Raw genomic sequence first — 17,059 nt, forward strand, 5'->3', positions numbered from 1 at the left:
TTTCATATAAAGATTTGTTTTTCATGTATTCAAAGCATCTTGTAAAATAGACAAAAAACTTCTTTTTGCTGTGGAGATGTTGGCAATAATATGGTGATGGTTTTGAGAAAAAAGTATTTCTAGCAAAACATTAAGTCATTAAAAGTTAGTGACCAGTCACATGGCCCTGCACCAGGCTTGCAGCAAGCAACGTCTACAATATGTGGTCCTGAACAGGAATATCTATGATTTCTTTAAACACCACAAATGTTCAGTGAGTGAAAGATGATTGAATCTGACTCAGTGGCATTAATTACACCTACAAGGGTGAAGTGAGAATTCTGACTCAAAGAATAAAATTTTATAGTGCTATAAAACACTGGTCTAGAAATCGCAGGGGAAGAGAAGTGCAGGGTAAGTAATTGAAGGCAGCAGAGTTGACTTCCTGCCCAACACTAACTTGGCTGAGCCTTCAGTGGTAAAACTCTTTTTCCCAGTCTTAAATTTATAATCACAATAACAACCAAAGCCTCCAAAGAAAACCAAATGAACATACTCCTCTTCTTAAACATTTAAGATACAAAGTAAATCTTTCCAAGAATCCAGAATGTCAGACATACAGTAGTTTTTTCAAATCTCAATGTTACCATGGAGAAAAGTCAGATCTAAACCAATCAACAGCACTATATACATTATACACCAGAATATATAAACATGTATTATCATACACAGGAAGGAGGTTTTTTAAAATTTCCAGTCCTGAATCAAGAACAATTTATTTCAATCCTATGATCAAACCTATTCTCTACATATTGACAGCATCAAGCAAATATAAGTAACAGCAAAATACAGTATGTGCAATTTGGTATGCAGTTTTGCAATTACAATCTATAGCTGCATCAGAATTCACAAACAAAATCCAAAAAGGCTTTGTGGATCTCAAAGGAGATTAATGAAAATATATGATTAGAATACAAAGTGTAAAGCCAACAGTTATTTTTAAGACACAAAAAATACTTAAAACTATTCTTAAGACCTAGTATATACTAAATAAACATTAGTTGTTTTTATTTTAAATTTTTAAAATCACATATGTTCCCACCAACCTTCATATGAGGTAATTCATTTAACTTCACAACAACATAAACAGATGGGTACTGTTATTATATCCATGTTTTTTACATGAAGAAGCTATAGTAAGCTTTTAACCTCTGTTTAAGAGATTTGTTCAAGGTCACCTTGCTAGCAAAGGCACCAACCCAGGATCTAAATCCAAGCAAAGTTGGCATTTCTAAACTTTCTTTAAATGGATGAAAATAAGCACTTCAAAGGGAAGAGCAGCATCAAACTCGGAGAGAAAGCCAACAGGAAAGCCAGGTATTACCAAGTCAAAAACGCAGACTAAACAAGAAGCCACAAACCATAGGCCAGATACCAAGGGTTTTCCTAAATGCAGAGAAGATCTCTGGAAAAGAAGGTACATTTTTGTACACAGTATGGCCAACTACAAGATACAAGAGTTCCTTTAGGAAAAGCAGATTTCATGTTCCAAACACTCCCGTGTAGTCGAGCAATGGCTTCCTCTTGGCCCAAGAATCTCATACACTTCTCAAGCCAGTGAATTTTAAGTAAGCTCCTGGCACTAGAGTTCTCTCCCACTTCTTCCATTTCTCCTCTTGGAGAAGGAGACGGAGACAGTCTCGTTTCAGCAGCTGTGACTCAGCTGTCTACATGCCTGCACCAGGAATTTGGACATCCCTTCAGAGATGCCATTTACAAGTGAGAAATTGTTGGGAGAGCAAGGATACATGCTGCTCTCACTTAGCATCCCTTGCATAATCAATAGTTTTCACCCAGTTTATTTCAGCATCTACAACCCATATATTTCCTCAGTAGTAGAGGGCATTTAATTTACTCGAACTAGCTGTTTGAGGATGGTGACTGCATTTAAGCCTGCCTACAGATCACTAAAGTAGGACAAGGCAACGACATTCTAACCTGACTCCCCACAGAGTCCAAAATGAGCCCATAAAGAAAGAGAAGCACAGTATCGGGGCATCTTTCAAGTGTGTACCTGCATGGAGTACTGCGCAGACTACTGCATAAAAGAACATTCATTTGTCTCTTATCTCAGTGAAGTCCACTCTAATTTTCTGGCAATGCAGGGCAACACTTGTCCTAAATATGCATTTATTTAGGATGAAGGAATTTGAAAATGTCAGGAGATGCAAGAGATCTTCAAGCCCATCAAGAACCATTCTCCACCCAGTACAGGAATGTCCACTAGAGTCTCAGGACAGATGGCCTCTATGCAGCTGCTTGGATATTTTCATGCCCTTCATCTTAAGGCATGACCTGTGTGGTATCAATGGTATTTCTCCATGGTGGCTTTGAAATCATTTGACAGTTCAGATGGAATGGCATGACACTTTTGAGAATTTTGATCTTCCCCAAAACTGTACCATATTGAATGTAATGCAACCATTAAAATTCAGAATTGGAAAGGACTTTAAGGATCATTTAACCACAGGTGACTTTTTGTGTTAATCTAGACCACAATCTAGGTTTAGTTAAGTAGGAGGTCTATAGGTACATATACTGTGAGGCTTACCTATAATGATCGCTATGAGAGCTGCCCTCCTATACTGAGCCAACTTTTCAAAACAAAGGCTTCATGTCTCTTGGCATTTTATCCAAACTGATTAATTTTCTACTTCTTGATTTTTGTCTTTCCATCTTGTTTAATTGACCTTAAAAACCTCAAATACCAAAAAAGAAAAAAAGAAAAAAAAGACTAATAAAAGTTAATAGATCACTAAAAGAAGCAGAAACTACAGTACTGGGATTCTGATGTCTCATGGGTCACAACTTGGAGACAAAAACAAACAAACAAAAAAAGTGGATTCATTTGTCCTTTAAAAAGGATTATAGACAGAAAGAACTTCTCTGTGATATGCCCCCCAAATTCTAAGGCACACATCTATTCATACTAAATGTACTTGTAATATTAAGTAAAATAACTGTTCATGGAAAAAGGTCACATTTTTTCCAACTCCTAAGGTAAGTATCAGAACTCAAAGGGACATTAAGATTTTACCTGAATCAGCTTCCTATCTCTAGGTAAGGATTCTCTGAGGTTAACTAACTTTCCTAGACCCAGTAAATGATGAGAGACTATCCTAGGGCCCCTCTGTCCTAGTGCACCAATTCTTTTTAATCTACTGCACACCACCCCCCACAATTTTTTATTGCCCCCTGCAATCCATCAGCCATTTAATTTAAAAAAAATTTTTTTGCTAGTGTACACAGATTAAATTTCCTCAGAGTGAAAGGTTGTTTGTTTGTTTGTTTTATAAAAGAGCAAATACTGTCTGTCATTCATCTAATTTTTAAGAAATGAATCAAACAGACAAGGAGTTGGATTGCTTTGCCACTACTTATTTCAAAACCTCATCTTCTGGAGGAGATTAGTTCTTTTATTGCTCTGTCCAGTTGATCTAATGAAATAAAGCCGTTTCAAAGCTTTTCTAAATATGGTACAGAATAAGAGAAACCAAACTTATAAAAAAGATCATATTTTTTAAAAAAGAAAGTAAGCTAAGTGTTTCTTATAAATCATGTTATGTGTCAGACACTGTAGGTGTACTTTCATTTAGTATTTACAAAGATCTCATTTAATTTTATATTACTTAATATTTACAAATGTTCATTTCCATAATTTTTCATTTAACATGAATATTTAATTTCATTTAATATTTACAGATAAGAGTCACTGAAAATGTTCTTATTTTACAGATTGGAAAACTGAGGTGGAGAACAGCTCATTGATATGGTTACGGTACATAACCATTAATTGATAAATTGAAATTTATATATCTCTGACTCAAAAGCTTGTGTACTTTTCAATCTACCTCAAAAACTAAAGTAACTAAGGTCTTGATGACAGTTATATAGCACAATGAGGAAATGTCAGGGACTCTATGAGCATCCAGTCTAGATTAGGTAAGAATTATTAAATCAGGTAATGCTGGTTTTTCTTTGATAAAAGTTCTTTAATTTCTTCTCCCTTGCTCACATGATACAAGGGTTGGCAAAGCTATTCTCTGCATGTCACCCTCCAAACATCCTCCCCAACAACCTCAGAATTCTTCAATGCTAAGCTTCTATGTAGAAAATGAAGAGACTTTTCTCTAAAAATTTGGTTTTTGTGGCTTTTTTTAATCATTACCCAAGGATATTTTTTCCACTGCTTTTTAGATAGTGGAAGGGGGTGGGTGGGGAGATGGGGAGAGGGAGAGGGAAAGAAGGAGGGGGAGAGAGGGAGAGAGGGGGAGAGGGAGAGGGGGGAGAGGGAAAGAGGAAGAGGGAGAGGGAGAAAGGGGAAGAGGGGGAGGGGGAGAGGGGGAGGGGAGGGGGAGGGGGAGGGGGAGGGAGAGGGAGAGGGAGGGGAAGGGGGAGGGGGAGAGGGAGAGGGAGAGGGAGAGGGAGAGGGAGAGGGAGAGGGAGAGGGAGAGGGAGAGGGAGAGGGAGAGGGAGAGGGAGAGGGAGAGGGAGAGGGAGAGGGAGAGGGAGAGGGAGAGGGAGAGGGAGAGGGAGAGGGAGAGGGAGAGGGAGAGGGAGAGGGAGAGGGAGAGGGAGAGGGAGAGGGAGAGGGAGAGGGAGAGGGAGAGGGAGAGGGAGAGGGAGAGGGAGAGGGAGAGGGAGAGGGAGAGGGAGAGGGAGAGGGAGAGGGAGAGGGAGAGGGAGAGAAACATCAATGTGAGAGACACATCTATTGGTTGCCTCCCACAGGCACCCCAACAGGGGCCAGGGATCAAGCCTGCAACAGAGATACATCCCCTTGACTCGAACTGAACCCAAGACTGTTCAGTCTGCGGGCTGATGCTCTTACCACTGAACAAAACTGGCTGGGGCTAAAACTTTGGTTTTTAATTCTTGAGAGAAAACTGGATGAGGCATCATATAAAAATTTAACTTGTGCTTAATGTCCAAGGCCACAGGGCAATAGACACAATTAAAGAAATATTTTTTTACTTTAATAAATGAATAATCAGTTATCGTCTGAAAATATTAAATAAAAATTTTTAGAAGTACACAATTCATAAATTTTAAACTGCACATTGCTCTGAGTAGTGTGGTGAAACCTTGAGTCATGCTGTTCCACCCCACAGGGAATTAAACTTGAGGGTGGAAGACGTTAACAGTAGACGTGGTTCAACTGACAGCAATCTGTTGCACCAGAAAGCATGGATCCTATACAAATACTTCAGCAAAAAATCCCCTGAAACAAGTGACACCCAGTCATTTACTGCAAATAAGGGATAGTTACTAAAAGATATTCTGAGAGAATGACCACATCCACAAACCTTTATTACAGTATATTGTGATAACTGTTCTATTTTATTAACCTCGTTATTTATTATTGTTAATCTCTTACTGTGCCTAATACATAAATTAAACTTTATCATAAGTATGTATGTATAAAAAAAACAGAGCATTCGTAGAGTTAGGTAGAATCTGTGGTTTCAGGCATCTGATGGGGTCTTGGGACAATACATGTGTCCCTTGGATAAGGGGGGACTACTGTATTTATATTTCAGTAAAGAAAAATGCCATTTGAGATATATTTTGAAAGGGAAAAAAAACAAACATGATTTTCACCAGTCACTCTCACAAACCACTTCAGCAGTAATGACTCAAAGATATTTTCATTTGTGAAGTCTTTTTCTCCTGAGAGGACAGACTTGAACTAAGGAGCAGCACCTGAGCCCAAGAGGCAGACGATGAGCCTTGCAGAAGATATGACATAAAAAACAACCACCACCGTAATCCAACGATTGCTTACAATTGTTTCCTTATAGGTAAAGGACACCAGTGAAAAGCGTGTTTCAAAAGGGCAGGTGGGTGGCAGCGGAGAGAGTAACCAAAGAATTGATGCGCATATATGTTCAACCCAAGGACAAGGACTTGGTGTGGTGAAGGCCTGGGGCGGGGGGTGGGGGGTGGAAGGGTCCTTGGGGAGAAAAAGGGACATTTGTAATATTTTGAACAAAAATTTAAAAAATTAAAATTAAAAAAAAGACTGCAGTAGAGTAAAGGTCAGATGTATAGGGGCCGCACATAAGGGAGAAAGGCAGGATTTGAATAAGTGATTTGATAAGTCTGGGGAGAGCTGGGAAAGGTCTGAACCAGCTGAGGTTTAAAACCAGATCTGTACGTACAGCTGTACAGAGATGTCTTCTTTTTTGCAAGTGATTGGGGAAAATAATATAAAAGTATACATTTATGAGTTATTTTTTAATTAAAAAGTTTACACAATCAATGTCTTGATTAGCCTTTAAAATTAAAATTAGAGAATACATGGATATTGGAACATGCATATGCATGCATACACACATGCATGCATAAAAGACTGAAAAGACAGGTCAAAACCACAGTAGCATTTCTTTCCGACTAATGGGATTGATTACAAGCTTCTTTATATTTTTGAACTTCTTAATATGAATTCTTCTCTTACCTTCATATATTTTTTTTCCACTTTTCCAAGTAGAGTAAAAAACATTTTAAAATAAATGAGAATGTTCACACATTACAGGAGATATTTACTAGGTAAAGATAAATCAGACTTTATATATATATCTCCTGTAAAGCAGAAAGTTTTATCTAAAATACCTGTTTTCCTTCTTTCTTTTGTCTTTTGTTTGGTCATACAGTCTCTCTCATGCAATGAAAAAAATAATTCCAGTTTTTTCCTTGGGTTAATGTTAAAATTTTCAAAATATAAACTAGTTAGGTTTAACAAAGGGCCCAGGATTAGATATGTGGTAGGCACAAGGGGCGGGACACAGGCAGGAAAATACTGAAACAAGATGAGCCATCGGAAAGGTCAGAGTAGGAAAACAGAGAGTTGACTCCAATTTCATATTGTTGTATGGATGGCACAGTTTGCCCTGCAACCTTATACAAGGATAGGCCATTAAAATCAGCACCTCAGAGGAGAATTTTATATACTATTCATACGTAGAAAAAAAATAATGGTTACTAATGCGAATTCACAAAACAATAATGTTATAATGGAAAGCATGGGAGTCATCTAATGCGCACAGATCACGTTAATACAAGAAAAGTAATCTGTTGTATATCATTAGAGATTCCTTCTTGATCTATTACTATTATAAATCTCTCCAACTTCACTAACAAACAAATGTTTAATAATTAGACAATAACACTGAAACTTACATCTTTATTTACTTAATAACAAGAAAATTTCTTTGGTCATAGCAGTATTATTTCTTTGGTCATTCAGTTCCTCTTCCTTAATTTTATCATTCCTAATAATATTGCCATGAATTCAAGAATTCACCTTTCCTTGCCGTGGAACGAACAGCATTTCTCAGTAAATCTCATTTACCTGATGTGAGAAAAAGAAAAAGGACCTACTCCTTTTCATCTAATTCCCAGAGACATTCTCTGCAACTCCTCTCTGACTCTTCACAATCTGGGGTAATGAGCTGTATTACTTCCTACCCATATGCACCAGGATGAAAGGAAAATAAAACTGGGTCAGGTGCAAGGAGGTATGTTTGTTTTCTAATTAACATTTTTTTAAACCCCAAAAGATGGATGCCAACATTCCATAAGACACTGTATCTAGTCACAAAATATAAAATGCGTTTTTGCAAATACTACTATGTATGAATTCTATTTATTAAAGTTATGACGATTTAAAATCCATTAGGTGCCATTTTCTTAACATAGTCATAGTTCCTTCAAACTCCCTCCTTAAAATTCCAAAGATGCCAAATAAAATGTTTCCTTTAGGGAAAAAATGTAGTTTGAACTGGAGACCACAGTCCTTATTAAAACATTTTTCTGCATATACTAAAGCAACCACAGCAAGCATGTGCCCACGGCACCCACATCTTGCAAAGGTGTCCCTGGGAATCAGCCTGTCTCCTCCTTAGTACCAGAACACCAGTAAAAACAAATAGCAGGGAACTAATTTGTACACATCATAGCTCTGCCAAATTTTACATGTTGCATAGAGTGTCTCTAACTTTTTAATCAAACTCCATCTTGCCTACCCCATTCCCGTTCCTATCCCTATTTTTGATGCCTCTCCCACTCACAAACACATTAACCTAATGATTCCCTCTAGCTCTGTAAAACACTCTCTTATGTCAACAATCCACACCACTTCTTCAGTGCACTCATTCAATTACATAAAGGCTTTTCCCTCTTTCTCTTCTGAAATTCTTGTCAGGACTTTATGGAGAAATTTCCAAAATGTCTACAATTAACTAGTATCCAATAATCCCAAATAAAAATCAAATAGTAGCTCCACAGTTCTTTTTTGATCTTACTACATGAAGTTCAGGAAACATTTGAGGGAAAAACATTTGAAGGAAGCTGTTATTTGAAAAATAAGACCAAACCTATTCAATTTGTGTATTAGAGACAAGGGAAGGAAGAAAATTTAGGCTAAAAGGAGTAAGCATGACTTTTAGTTGCCTCTTTCAAATAATGGAAGGTGAAAACAGAGAATTGGAATTCAGCAGGAAAACACCCTGAGAACCCGTTGAAGACTGACATTTGCAATAAGCCTGCTGTCCTAGGAGCCCTAAGTGCCAAGGAGCAAGGGCAAGAAGGACCACATGCTCTTTGTGTTCCCAACAAAGAGCTGCTCCGCAAAATGATGAAAAAAACACCCGTTCCTCCAAATTTTCCTCCCAGAAAAGGAAGTACCAAGGGACCCCAAAATTGTGCTTCCAACCTTCTCAAGATTAAGTCTCTTCCCTTGTGGAAACTCAAAAGGCTGGTTGTTAGGTATGAAACCCTTCATAGCATCTGCTTAGTACTGAAGCCCAGCAGGTGATTAATGATGCATAACAGTGAAGATGTACGTCTACTTTGTTTTGAGTTTACACCACTACATTTCCAAATTTAGTTCATGTGTACAGTGAGTCCTCACTTAATGCCATCAATAGATTCTTTGAAACTGGGGCTTTAGAGGAAAATACCTATCACACCACCAATTTTACCCTATTCTGATATAATCAAAGGTAAAGTTCCTATGGTATATTTCTGGTCACAAAATCAACATCAAACTTTTAAATAAAGACCCAAAACACTTCTAATATTAAACATTCAATAACTGTGAATCACATATACATTTAAGAATGATTAAAAAAAAACCAAGTACAATGATTATATTCCCACTCAGGGTCTAGGGTGGCCAGAGCCTATCCTGGAAGCTCAGGCACAAAGTGGAAACCAACCCTGGACAGGACACCCCTCCATCGAAGGAACCTGCACACACACACCCTCACCCGGACTGGGACAATGTAGACATGCCAATTCATCTCACACACGTCACTGGATGTGGGAGCAAATGTGAGTACCCAGAGAAATCCCACGCAGACATGGGGAGAACATGCCAACTCTGCATAGATAGCGGCCCCTGCCAAGAAATTTTTCTTTCTCATCAACGATACAATGAAACGACATTGACTTAAATGATATTATTCGAGGACCTGCTGTAGTCATCAGGTCCTGTCTTGCACACTGCTAAAAATATAGCTGCCTGTTCTCCCTAAAAGAAGAAAAGGAACACTGTCATTAGCTATCCAGTTTACAGGGAAAAACAGCCATCTCGAATGAGTCATCGGATTGAAAGAAAAATATATAAATTGTCTCAATGAGGATGAAATTCTAGGAATAGTCTTTTTTCCTACACATAGTGAAAGTAATCATTTAAAATAAAACCAACACTCTAAATTGAATTATTTGCACAATGTTGCCTCACAGTCTTCCTAGTAAAAAGCTAAAATGCATATTCTTCCCTCTTCGATCTGTGAATTTTAAGTCAATAAATGAAGTGAAACATTTTAAGTTAATAAAGGTTTAATTAACACCTACTACATCCAAGACTGTACACTAGATACATGGAAGATGCTTTGATGAATTAGACCTTGTGGTTGCCCTCGGAGAGCTTAGAGTTCCATGGAGAAGCTGGGCATGGATGCAAACAAAACAAAATAAAACAAAAAACACAGAGCAATCTGTGGTCATTACAACAGAAAGTACAAGCAAAATTAAGGGCTTAGAAGAAAGCAGGGCACAATTACACATCTGCCACTTACAGTCAGGAAGATTTCACAGAAATGGCAGCTCTATGACTAAGCCATGAACCTTTTGCCACTAGAGCTGAAAGAAAACATTCACCTGGCGGGGAAGGCACAGGACAGAAAGCCAAGGGAGTGTCTGGAGAACAGTGCTTTGTGTAGTTTGTTTTTGAATTAAAAAAAAAATAGTGGTAGATAAAGACAGAAATTAGACGGTTGTTCTTAGTACAATCATTTTCAACTCTGGGCAAAATGACAGAATCCAATTTTGGTATTTGGAAGAGACTTTCTGTGCCCAGGTGAGATACCTACCTACCTACCTTAGTGGCTTGTCTGCCTCTCTCAAACCTCATTGCTTTCCCTGTATCGGTCTCTAGTTGCTTGTATACAAAACAATCATTCACTTTCATACTCTTTAAAATCATTATTTATCCGATCTGACAGGTTTATGTTTCCTACTGTCATTTTTAAACAAATAAAAGTTTTCTGTATTTTGAGTGCATTAACTGGTAAAGAAAACTATCAAAATATTTTGTCTTAAAAATGATAAAGCAACAAAGCTTTTCGAGGGGAAAATCATAAAATAAAATTGGAAAATATAATTTTTGAGTTAATGATTTGGGAAAGGTGGGAGCATAAATGGGTTATAAAACCAGATAAAGCAGACTGGTTGTCAGAAACAGTCCCAGAAGTATTTTAAAAGAATACTGATGTTTGTGGCAGAAAATATTAGTCAAATTTTTATTCAAAAAAGTGGGACTAAGGTAATAGTGGGAAAATTTTAAAAAGTGTTTATGGTTTGGTTGGTCTCCTCCCCTTCCCCCTCCTCTTCTTCCTCCTTGGATCTAACAGAAATACTCATCCGACAAAGACTCAGACTTGGTAAACAGTAAGAACAAGATTTTTAACACAGCACTCAGGACTGTCCTCACAGGTGTCCCTGCTTCCAGAGTTACAATCCATTTCAGGAAAAAAGGGCTCAGTAACTATACTAGAAAGCACCTCTGTTTCCCACCCCACACAATATACCCAAAATGAATTGCTAAAGAGCTGAATTAGTACTATTGTTCTTTTTTTAGCTGGAATTACAAAGAGCTGCATGCAAAAAGCAGAGAGTTACAGACTGACTGTAATGACAGAATTATCAAATAATATTTCTTCAAGCTCCACAATAAATCTAAGAAGCTAAACTACTATTCTTAAAATCCTTCTGGTATAAAAAGGGTCTGGGTTTGGTTACCGTTTTGGCAGGCTTGTAAGAACACCTTACTCTTATAAAGCAACAATTCATGATTCATGAGGCTAGAGCCATTCAAACAAAAAAACACACACATTGCTAAGCAACACACAAAGACTCACCCACCTCAGAGCCCAGGCCAGCAACCAGGAGCCAACGGAGCTCCTTTGTACTTCACTCAGAATTCCCCTGCCCACAAGCCCTCTACTATGCCATAGAGTTTTCTAATTGTGTTGATAAAAGGTTGTTTAATTTCTTGTGTGCTGCATTATTTTTCCACATGCACATATTTTTAATGTTATTTCAGGGATGAATTTAACGTTGTAGTCCTTGTGTCTGTGTAAATGTGTGGATACATTGATTGTGATACCTTAGAATTGCTCTAAAATAAAAATCCACTTCACTTTCTCCCAACAAATATAATTCATTTCTGTAAAAGATTTGAAGTACCACAAAAATGTCTTATTCTTACTCTGAAAAACAAGCACGTGCCTCTACAATAATTTATCCAGATACAGTTACTCTTAATTTACTCAAAAAATACAAATCAAGTAACATATTCAAGTGGTTCTTCATGCAGTGGCAGGACAAATGCCCGTGGGATTTCTGCCCAGCGCCTAATTCTTTCTAGGTGGTTCCACTGCATCCTTGCCCCTGATCAACATGCTTATTCAGGGAGCTGCAATGTTAGTTCACAGACCCAGTTCCCTAACTGCAGTGAGTTGGCACTAGGGTGGGACCAAACCCAACACATCAGAATTCCCTGCCTGAAATTTGGGACCTGGTGAAGACTCACTCCACTGACAGAAATTAGGATACAGAATTTGGAAACTATAATCATTGTACTATTGTGTGGAGAAAAGGGGTGTACCTCAAAAAAAAAAAAAAAAAAAAAAAAGAAGCCAAAGTACAAAGAGAAAAAGAGATGCAGAGTGAAGACAGCACCCTGAGGGGCTCTGTGTCCCAGTTCTCCTGGATCCAGGGGTCAGACTGCACGCCTGCCCTCCCAGGGTTTGCTGTTTATTGTTCAGTTCATCCTTGGAGTTTAGTAGACTCATATGTAGCTTTCTAATGTATTTCTTTTCCCTTCAAACAGTCAGACTTTTATCTATAATCAAATATTCTTAACTAACACATTGGTCCCATTCGTTAGAGCATGGGAGAATGCTTTTTTCCCAAATAACTCAAAATAAAAAGTACCACAGCTGTTTAAAAAAAATAAACTGAGCGTTTCTGCTCTTTAGAAATGTTAAAACACACACGCATGCACACCAAAAAAAACCCAAAAAACAACAAAAGAAGAAGTTGAAATGACTAGCATAATAACCTCGGCAGTCAGTGGTATACATACTATACTAAAATAAAAATGTTCAAATATACTCTTCTTTGTCCCCTAATCTAAGTGGTTCAAACTCAAGACTGGTACGGTCACCTGAAAACAGGATCAGCTCTCTCTGGCAATTAACAACCCTTTGATGAATCAAGTTGGGTTTAATCTTTTCTGAGCACCTAAGATCAAAGTTAAATATCTGGCTGAAAAACCTTGGGAAGTCCAGGTTTTCTGATTTAAAAAGAGGAAATTATTTGTGATTCTCTCTCCCTCTCCCTCTTTCTCTCTCTTTTTTATGCAGGATGTGACTACTGTTAATAATAACATCTGTGACTAAAAATGAATAAAAACTATTTTCAGATCTTCCCATGACCTAGGACATTATCAACCTAAAAATAAAACAAGAAAAAGAAAAGCTTAACATTTTTTATAAAGTGACTAAACTGTATCAAGCCATTATGGACACGTTCTGGGGCTTTTTTATAGTGTGTTTTTTCATCAAAGTGATGGGGCAGGGAAACAAGAGAAGAAAAAATATATGATTATGAGTGTCATGACTAACATTTATGAAGGTATGTATACAGAGGCAAACAATATATTTCAGAGTAATTTAAAAATTATATATTGACTAACCTTACGCCTTTTCATAATTTGCTGGATCGATATTTCTGTTTTGGGAGGACTGGTGTTCTGCCTTCAATAAACACTTCTTGGGTTGGTTTTTATTTTCCCTACAAAAATAGACTGTATAGTATGAACTCAGATTTTAATTTGAATCTTTAAGAAGTAGCAGATTAAATTACTCTTAAAAGAACTATAGCAAATGATATGTGGTACAAATTTTTATTTTTTCAGCTCAAGAGTAAAGATCTACTGAAGAGAAAAAATGGCAACCACTGAAAAATCCTTTTGAGACACGGAGTTACACCTGCCTAGCTTGTCCAGCTAATACCTTGAAGATCAAGGGTAAGGTCCACATCTCTCAACAAAGCAGCATTTTACCTAAAGTCACACTGTCCGTAGCGGCTGGATGAAATCGGACTTAGCAAGTAAATAAGTAAGTGGAAGTTCAGAAGGATTTCCTCCCTTTTATGGACAGCTCGAAAAAGCCTATGGCAAAAGTGATGAGGAAATCCTGGTTCTGAGGCTCAGTCACTCTTTTCCTCTGAATCAAATCCACATTTCTTTTGGCCCAAATGACTGGAGGATACTCTTCTAGGATCCCCTCTCTTCCAAAAAGTAGAGATCAGACTGTTGGAAACTGCTAAGCCCCAAGTTACTCCTTGGCTGTGTTATTTCTTTACTTAAAAGGATCCATGACAACAATGAGATTTTAACAAATCTGACTTTATGTACCACTAAGAAAGAAAGGCACTGGCAATTAAATGACTAAATGCTAAAATATGTACTGATTTCTGTGCCTGTGGTGGGGGGAGGGGGATTAGAACATCCCCCAGAAGTCACTAGTCTCTCTCAAAATTGCCACAAGCAAGTGACATCAAAGAACTACTGGCTCTACTTTTATGAGTCTTTCTTTCAACCCCTTCTTCCCACTTCCGCCACAGGCACCTCAGGTCGGACCTGCGATACTTCACACTTAGTCTGCTGAAGGGGACTTATTACTGAAGCCCCCCCACAAATCCCGCCCGGTCTCCAATCCAGCCCCTCTCTTCAGTCTCCAGCCCAACCCTGCTAAAGCTGAACCAGGAGGAAGCCTGACTCTGATGTCCAGACCTTCCACCACCTCACCTCAGCCTACCTTCATGGACCAACATTTCCCAGCAAGGGTCTGCAAGAAATTCTGGTCCATAGCACTTCTGTGCATTTTACTAAAAAACAGGGTGTCATGATTAACTACACTACTCTAAATTACATTAAGTACATTTTTAACAGGAGACTTCTCAGAATCTGTAACGTCTGAACATTTCTAGGAGGTGTATGCAGCATCCAAAGTTTCCCAAACTAATTTCACCATAGAAACCTCTTTGAGCATGTTCTCTCTTGAGACTAGTATTCTTGGCAAAATAAACTATGACTTACGGCTTCTCATAATTATTCCTCTGATTCCTGTCTCCAGCCCTTACACGTTCTAGGCCCTTTGTCAAAGACTCATTTCCCCTTCGTGGCTTCCTATGTGTACAGGTATTTATTGGTATTTATCAGTTCAAGGCCCAGTTCAAATGCCAGTTCATTTTTAAAGCTCTCCCTGGGGTCCCTGGCTGCAAGCAACAGCTCACGGAGAACACGGAATCTACTTTTCTTTCAGTATCTACCACCTTCTACTTTCTACTAAAGCTATTTTTCTAGTATTTTATTCAATCCCTGTAATCCCTTTGAAAGCAGCATCTGGGCCTTATTCATCTTTTTATTCTTCTAAGCACCCAACAGTGGGTTTTAATTACTTCTTAAGTGAAAATTCAAATGTGGCCTAATCCTTGTAAATTCTTATAACCCCCATGACTCCTAGTGTGCAACATGGTCCTTCAAATGCCCTCTGCTTTGTGGACAGTTAGAAACTCAGCATTTCCAATACTCACCACATCTTTAAAATCACACAGGAACAAAATCAAACATTTTCAAAAGAAAAGAGTAGTTTTAAAGTTCAGCTGAACATTCTGCCACTTTATTTTGTCTTGTGCAACAAAAAAGACTTAAAATCCATGTTTTAGGGGCAGAGGTGAAAACAAAAGAAGAAAAGTGTTTGTTCTTGCATAAGATAACCTTATAATGTGAATTTTTTCTTGATATACCTGAAATTAAGTACACAATGCACCTATTTGATTATAACTGTCCAGGAAATATTTTTTTCTTTTCTTTCTTTTCTTCTTTTTTTAATAAGCTGATACACTCTGAAGATTTCAGAGCCCTGACTTTTCCTGGTACTCACCAAAGTCAAGCTTCCCCAGGGAGCCCTCCACCTAGCCAGCACTGCAACTGGTGACACACGAGCTGAGCTCTCCTTTCAAACATAAAACACCAGCGAGTTGAAAGATTATGATGGTCCCTCATATATTTTCCCCACAATGTGTTCTAATGTGCATCACTACTGAACAGGCACATATTAAGGGCACAGAGCTAGCTCTCATTCTATTAATAACAGCAATAACAGCTAAGCCTTCTTGTCACTTACCATGTGCCAGAGAATGCTATGTGCTTCACACACTTTATCTTATTTCATCCTCACAACAGCTCTGTGAAGAAAGCATTATTATTATCATCTCCACAAAGAAGAAAACCAAAGGAGGTGTTAGAATTTATCCAAGTTCACACTGCTAGTGATGATAGTTCCAGGACTTTAACCGAGGTAGTCTGACTCCAGAGCCCAAACTCTTAGGCACCATCCTATCCTACCTGACTTCTATTAAGGCACACAAGAAGTACTGTGCAATTACGTCATGGTTGGAGAGCCCCTCTGCTCAACTAGCACTCTTCTTGACATTATTGACAGTCCGAAGATATGTCAAAATATTGGAAAGCAGTTAATGTCTGTATTCCTTCCAAGATAAGTGAAGTATGTCCTCTAGGAAGGAGATCTGTGTAAAATTATGAACATGACTTACAAAAATTTTGTGATACAATTAATAGATTTATAGATTAACTAAATAGATTTATGAATTATCTCTGTTCCTCAAAATAAAATTGGAAAGCTTTGTCAATTTCTGGATGACAGCCACACCTTTCTCCTTAACCCCTTTCTCCACCAGTTTCCCCACTTCCAGTACCAACAGCCACCATCAACTGGAGCAAATAACTTTTAGCACTGCCGTTTCTAGACATAGTGAAATAAGAAATGATGTAAGAATCTGTAGGCACTGTGGTCTGGTGAATCCTCTTCCTTAGGATTCAATAAATTCACTTGCTTAGGGATCACACAGAATCTACTCCTCAACTGAAGAATTAGCTGCTTGGAATTCTAGAGCAGGATTATTACCCCATCACTGAGCATTGTATCCCCAGCTTTGGGGAAAGCAATTCTAGCAATCTAAAGATGCACATCATTAGCAGATTACCAAAAAGATCTTAAGCTCCCATTATCTATAAAAACATTCGGTTTGTTCTGTAAATACTTACTAAATGCCAGGCACTGTTTTGAGCACACCAAGATATGCAACAATAAAATGTTCAGAGTCTACACTCCACAAGCAATGGCAGGCAGACCTGAGGAGTAACACAGAATGGTGGAGGGGATGCCTCCCAGGAGGAGCTGGAATGACTGGGAAAAGGGTGCCAATGTGAAGATCTGTGGTTCCGAGTCATTCTAGGCAGAGGTGCAAGCACATCAAGTACAAACCTTTCAGAAACCACCAGGTGGTCCCAGGTGATAAACCTTTGACTTCAAATGACTACTACATTATTTCAAGCAACTGAGCTCATCAGCAATATCAAAAC

At 38.2% G+C, this 17,059-nt stretch overlaps 1 protein-coding gene across 2 annotated transcripts in view; it reads right to left on the reverse strand.

Annotated features, from left to right (window-relative positions):
• Nucleotides 1–17,059, reverse strand: part of PTPRK (protein tyrosine phosphatase receptor type K) — a 434,061-nt gene that overhangs the window by 333,068 nt on the left and 83,934 nt on the right. The window lies entirely within an intron of this gene.

The sequence above is a fragment of the Miniopterus natalensis genome, chromosome 5 (assembly GCF_054644295.1).
Source record: "Miniopterus natalensis isolate mMinNat1 chromosome 5, mMinNat1.hap1, whole genome shotgun sequence".
Taxonomy (NCBI): domain Eukaryota; kingdom Metazoa; phylum Chordata; class Mammalia; order Chiroptera; family Miniopteridae; genus Miniopterus; species Miniopterus natalensis.